The sequence below is a fragment of the Chiloscyllium punctatum genome, chromosome 51 (assembly GCF_047496795.1).
Source record: "Chiloscyllium punctatum isolate Juve2018m chromosome 51, sChiPun1.3, whole genome shotgun sequence".
Taxonomy (NCBI): Eukaryota; Metazoa; Chordata; class Chondrichthyes; order Orectolobiformes; family Hemiscylliidae; genus Chiloscyllium; species Chiloscyllium punctatum.
In genome coordinates, this window is record NC_092789.1 from 31,475,853 (window position 1) to 31,482,143 (window position 6,291).

Below are 6,291 nucleotides of genomic sequence, written 5' to 3' on the forward strand. Positions count from 1 at the left end.
CTGCTGGAAGCAGGAATACTTCGGTAATACTCTTTTGCTGCCTGTTTCAAAAACGGATCCATCCAAATGGAGACAGGTTCATGATTGAAAACCGGTTAATGAAATGGTGTAAAATTGGCCAGCAGTGATTACAAATCCGCATACTTCCTTGACTAAAATACCACCGGAAGCAGATTGGTTTTCAGGTATTGACTTGAGCTCAGCCGTCATTCGATTTCTACTGGCAGAGAACTGTCAATATTTGTTCCCTTTTAAGTATGGGGGAAGACAGTATAGTTATAATCGAATGCTGCAGCGGTTTAAGCATTCGTGACATATATTTATTCAGGTGTTGAAGATGACTCTGGAGGGTGGGCGATTGGAGAGAACAATAATCTAGAATGTTGATGTTTTATTAGTTTGCTCTCAGAGTCAAGGGCAATGTGAGCGTGACACCATATCTCTTCGGGAAAGCTTGACATAGTTGGTCATAAGCTGTCCAGGCAGAAGCTGCATTGCTGTAACCAGCAGGTTGAGTATTTGGGTAGGCTGATATCGATGGGAAGTAACTGGATAACAACTGATCAGATTGTGGCAACAACTCGAGCTGTGAAGTGATATATGTTGGTGATCATTGACAGGTTTAGTGAATGGGTAGAAGAGAACCGGTCGAAGGATTCAGGGGCAGGCACTGTGGTAAAGATTTTCACAACTGAAGTTATTCCGTGATTTAGCATCCATCTGAGATGAGTTCCAATCATAGGTCTTCTTTTATGAAGCAGATGGCTACGTTGGTGCTGCAGACTTTGCAGTCTTAGCAGAGTTTTGGCAGTGTTTATCATCCCCAGTCGCAGGTTATGGTTGAAGGATTAACGGTACTTCTAAGAGTAAGTTGAACCATATTTGTGTGCGCACCAATCTTAACTGGGTCGATTCACTGCTGCTGGCTGAATTGAGCGACCAAATACAGACTAATTGCCTGACACCGCATGAAATGCGTCCTGTTAGATCCATGCTAGTTTCCAAGTGGAGAGGTCCATATGACGGGCCTAGTTTGAAGCAATTGGAATTTCTCCTTAAGCAGTACATGTAACAGTTAACTCTGCTTCGTGAGTCCACCCAAACACCGGAAAAACTGAGGGACCAAGTGTCTTGTGACAAAAAGGTGACCATTAAACCTGGAGATCGGCTGTGTGTTCTGGACTTGCGGGGATAATGGAATGAGCCACGAACACAGGTTCCCTTTACAATAACCAGGGCGTCGCCTACTGCCGTTGAAGTGGAGGGTCGGTCTATGTGCTATCATTTTAATCTCTGCAGTCAAGTGCTTGCAGAGGCACAGGTGGACTCTGTGGTTGAGGTACATCAGGATGGAGAAGGGGCTGTGATGATTGGACGGGGCGGGCTGGGAACGTTATTCCTTTGCGTGACCTGGGGTAGTTGGAGAGTGAGGCTTGTGCCTCCGAAGCCGTCGGTGATGAGGTTGCGAAAATAGACTTTTCTTTCTGCTTTGTGTGGCTGTGAACGGATTGGGGGTGGTTGTTGGTGTCCCCCTCCCCATACAAGAACCGGTCTATTCCTGTGCTGACTTGGGGCCATTAATTGGGCGGGCCGGGCGGATCTCGCTTGGTAGTTCTAATCCTTTGCACGGAGTGCCCAATAGGCACAGTGGTTGAAGCCCGCATCCGTCGTGCTTGTCTCACCGGAATAATCATCGGTATCAATGGGCAAATTTTATGATGACCATGCTGGCTGGGCAGGACTGTTTCTTGTGGACTAAGTCGCAGCCATTGGAATTTGTTTTTCCTGAACACTATTATTCTTCCACATGTTCTCCATGGTGTCGCCATCGTCTGTTTTATCAACCGATTGACCTGAATCACTCGCAAATATATCTGTATCTATTGTGTTTTCTTGTGCTTCTTCCTCCAGTCTTCCACGGTTTGTCGTTACACTGTGTCTGGATGGCAGCACCTTCGAGAGTCTTGTGGTTATTTTACTCCTTGGACTATCAGTAAGAGTAAACTGTCGCTTTCAGTGGCTGAGTTTGAGTTGCGGGACAGATTGAGATTTGAATGTTTCAGACGTGCGATGCACCCGTGTGATGATCTCCATGAGGTTGTTGTCTCGCCCCCGGCTCAGTTTGATACTTTGTCCGCGCCGCATTGGTGTTGCACCGTGACTGGTTTAGTGTAATGAAGGAAATCAGTGTGGCAACGATGATTAGTTTGGAAAGGCAAAGCAAGCATAATTGGTTCTGCTAATGTTATCTGATACGCACGGAATCAAGAACTGTATAAATTACAGACGACAAAAAAGTTAGTGGGCAGTCAGGGAAGACATTTTCCTGACTGTTACAACTTTAGTTTTGCAAGACTGAAATTTTATTTCAGTGAAGGATTTAAAGGATTTGTAGCTCGAGTTGTTGATGAAGTCGTGTATTCTTTCAGCAAGTGGATATTTTCCTGCAAATGTTTCATCACCTCGCGTGGTGACACCATCAGTGCGTCTTGTGTAAACTGTCAGTTGTCTGTTTTACCTGATATTTATGTGTGTTAGTACTTCCAGTTCGGCATCTGAGTGGTCTCAATGCAGGGTCCACCTTAATCTGTAAATTGAATGAGTTCAGGTTGGAATGCCAGGTTTCAAGGAATTTTCTGACGTTTCTCCATCTTTCCATCGCCCGCATCTGAACTCGTGTCCTTCGTTATCTCTGTCTTTGGAAATGAGGGAGTGTTGCTTGTATCGGGCAGGCCTGAACTAATATTCGTGCACTAGTATGATCATTTTTATTCCTGTTTGTAGAATGTAATATTTAACATAGTTTTTGCAGGGCATCCTGTCGATGACTTTCGTCATGTTGGATTTGAATGTCAGGTCTTTAACCTTTGTGATGAGTTTGTCGAAGATGTTCACTCAGGCAATTCAGATTCCCAGGTATTTCTACAGTCGGATAGTTATCTCTGATATGCGTTTGTTGTGCGGTAAGGTCGCTATCCTATGAGGTCGCAGAGTGATTTCTGCTTTGGGCTTGTCCCTTTAATGCCAAGGCTCGTGCTTTGAGGGTCCCCGTTTCGATTAAATTCATTGAACAGGTGTTCTTGCTCTGACTTCTGGATTTGTGCGTTGCTGAAGTTTGTCATTGGCATTTAAATAATTTCCTCATGCAAGTCCGACTGGATGTGCCTGGGAAGGAAATGTTGCAATTAATAATCTGCACAGTATGACAGTTCTGCCTGATCTCACTGATCTGGAGTTCTTCGGTAAGTGTGCATTCCTCCAATACAGGAAGAGAAGTCTGCTGTAGGTTTCCTCTTCTTTAATGAAATTTCATCTGGTAACGATGTTATGTTATTCTTGTGGTGGCTGGTTTACACCAGTTTTGTACGTAAAATGACAATCACGGTATCAGCTGCATAGTGGTTCCAGAATTTGGGTTGTATGATGGGGAAGGCCATCCATTGAGAAAATGGTTATAAGGATATTGCCAGGGTTGGAGTGCTGGAGCTATTGGCCGAATATAATTGGCTGATATAATTTTCCCTGTAATGTCGGAGGATGAGTGGTGATCTTATACAGGTTTATAAAATTATGATGGGCGCGGTTAGGGTGAATATCCATTGCTTGTATAGGGTAGTCCAAAACTAGAGGACATAGTTTTAAAGGGTTCTTTTTAAAATGGATCCTCGGGCAACGGAGGATGATAAGCGCATATTGGAGTCGGGAAGATGGGGAGAAGCATTCAGCACAGCCAGTGATGCTGATTCTCTAAGAACGTGAGAACATGAAGTTTCAAAAGCGTAAAATTTCATTTTAAAACCAGAAAGTGAATCGACACATAAAACAAGGAACTTACTGCAGAAAATGACTGGAAGTGGAATAAAGGTTAACTTAATAACAATCGGATTTGTTGGATGAGACGGCAGACGTCTGGTCTCGTGAGACAATTACAAATAAGATGCACTAATTTAACTTGATACAGTGCTGGCCTTCCCAATTTCTGCACTGGCACCAGGCTTATATTTGCGTGAATTTCAGTTGGCATCAATTAGTCTGAAATTCTACATTTCGTCACGTCGATCAGCCAGTTCTGCAGTGAGGATGGATTCACACTCAATTATATGGTTGCACTCCCATTCAGAACGACTAGCCAGTCTTCCAGGGGGACAGGTTGATTTTCAATCAATCGATGAGGCGCTTGGAAGCTTGATAAATGTCGAGGATGGAAAGAGGGGATAAATTTATTAATTTTACTTTTTTTGTGGAGTAGTGCAGCGGGCGGAAATTCTGGCATGACTTAGTTCTTTCTGCAGAATTGTTCCACAATCCAGTGACATGTTCTGAATCTAGGTCAGATATCAAGACTTTTATGTTCAATAATATTTGAGAGGCGATTTGTCGACAGAGCGCAGCAGGGAAATTTCTATTTATTTATTTATTGTTCATAATCGGTAATGGACGGATTGAAAAATATTACAACAAAAGCAGGAATTCATAGGCAGCCGATTCTGAATACGAGATTTTTTATTATGTAATTCAATTTCTACCATCTGGCCGCCAACATTTTGCTTATTTTCTGTATCATTAAGAGTCTAAAGGTACTATCAATAATTCAAGAATAAGAATGAATGATCTTGGATTACACCAAGAGATATAAACCGTCCTTTTCACTATCACCGAACAGTTAATTATTGCTTTTAAAATTTCACCCGTGGGATGTGGTCATCAGTAATTTATCAGAGACCAAAGAGAGAGAGTGAGAGAGAGATAGGGCGAGAGAGAGAGAGAGCGAGAGGAACTGAAATGTGCTAAGAGGAACAGAGGATTATAGTACGTGCAGAGAACTACAGAGTGACTTTGTGTGTTCTGTTTTGTTGCTGATATATTCGGACGTGGTTTGTATTAACATTAGCTTGCAGATTGTTCTGTCCTGATCCATTGTAAATATCCTCGATCCTCTCATTTGTGTCCAAAAGATGATAACAACTGAATAGTTGCTCACTTGGCTTTCGAGAGTGGCCCAGAGTAGAGGGATGGAATACTTTGCAGTGGAAGGTTCAAGACGTCACAAGGGGATCAGAGTGTGTGACATAGGAGAAGTACATCCCGCAAATTATTTCTGATGGAAAGCTCAGCACCAATGTCTTCATTAACATTTTATATCCGTTCATTTAAAAGGCATGAGAGTTGCTGTCCGAATTTATCTCCCGTCACCCACTTTGAGAAGGTGGAGGCTGAGAATGTTCGCAGCTGAATTCCTTCTTGAACCGCTCCAGCCCGTCTTCTGCAAACCGACACAGAATAAACCCTCAGGGAGGGAATTCGATTTTGACAATATGACTCTGAAGGAATGAACAATATTCTTCAAAGTCAGGAGTGAGTAGTGTCGAATGGAATTTTCATTGAAGCAGTTTCCATCGATCCGTCCCAGTTCTCCTTCCAGGGTTAAGTGAACATGGGTTTGAATATGTTATCTATCATTCGTCTGGTCATGCTTTAGCGACGTATTAGTTGTGCATTTAGTATTGGCACGAAACTGTGATTCTGAGAAGCTATCTCGTTTGAAGCTGGGAGGTGTGTTGGTCTTTCTGCCATTTCTGATCATTAACATCCACTGACATCCCGCCTCACCCCCAACCACCGTGACAATACGATGCTTATAAGGCAACTCTAAAATTTGGAACATGACACAGGTTTTGAATACTGGAGTTCAAACCTTCATTCACGATTGGAAAGCTGTGAGTTAGGGCTCAAATGGATGAGCATAAACAAGAACAGCTCAAATTACAGCGACTGCAGTTTGATTTAGGAACAGACTAAGCTGAAAGATGTCATATCCTATCTTTGCTTTTCTGTGATTCTCTGAATGTCATGGCGGCATCAATAGAGAAACAGTAGGCATCTACCGAGCAACACGGTTTCATTATTTTTATAATCTGCAATTCTGCAAACCCTCCAGTTAAGTTGCAACTTATGGTTAGACTTCCAAAACACCGATGAGATGGGTCTGAACTTCAATCAAACCTCTCGTTATTGAGTCATGATCAGTGTTGCGAAGTTATTGTGTGTACAATTGGAAAATTGTGAAATGCTGAAAGCATTGCGTGATCCCTTTGAAAGATAATTTTTTTGTTGCGGTGCTTAGAGTTAAAATGGATGTTTATGTGTTTCTTTAAAATTTGCAGGAACACAGAGATATCTAATTGAAATATTCTGTATCAAAAGTTCAAGCAGCATCAGTTATCAAGACAAAGAGTTTCCTTTTAATCAAAAAAGCCAATAAATTTAAAATAGGCCGTAATGTTACAAGAA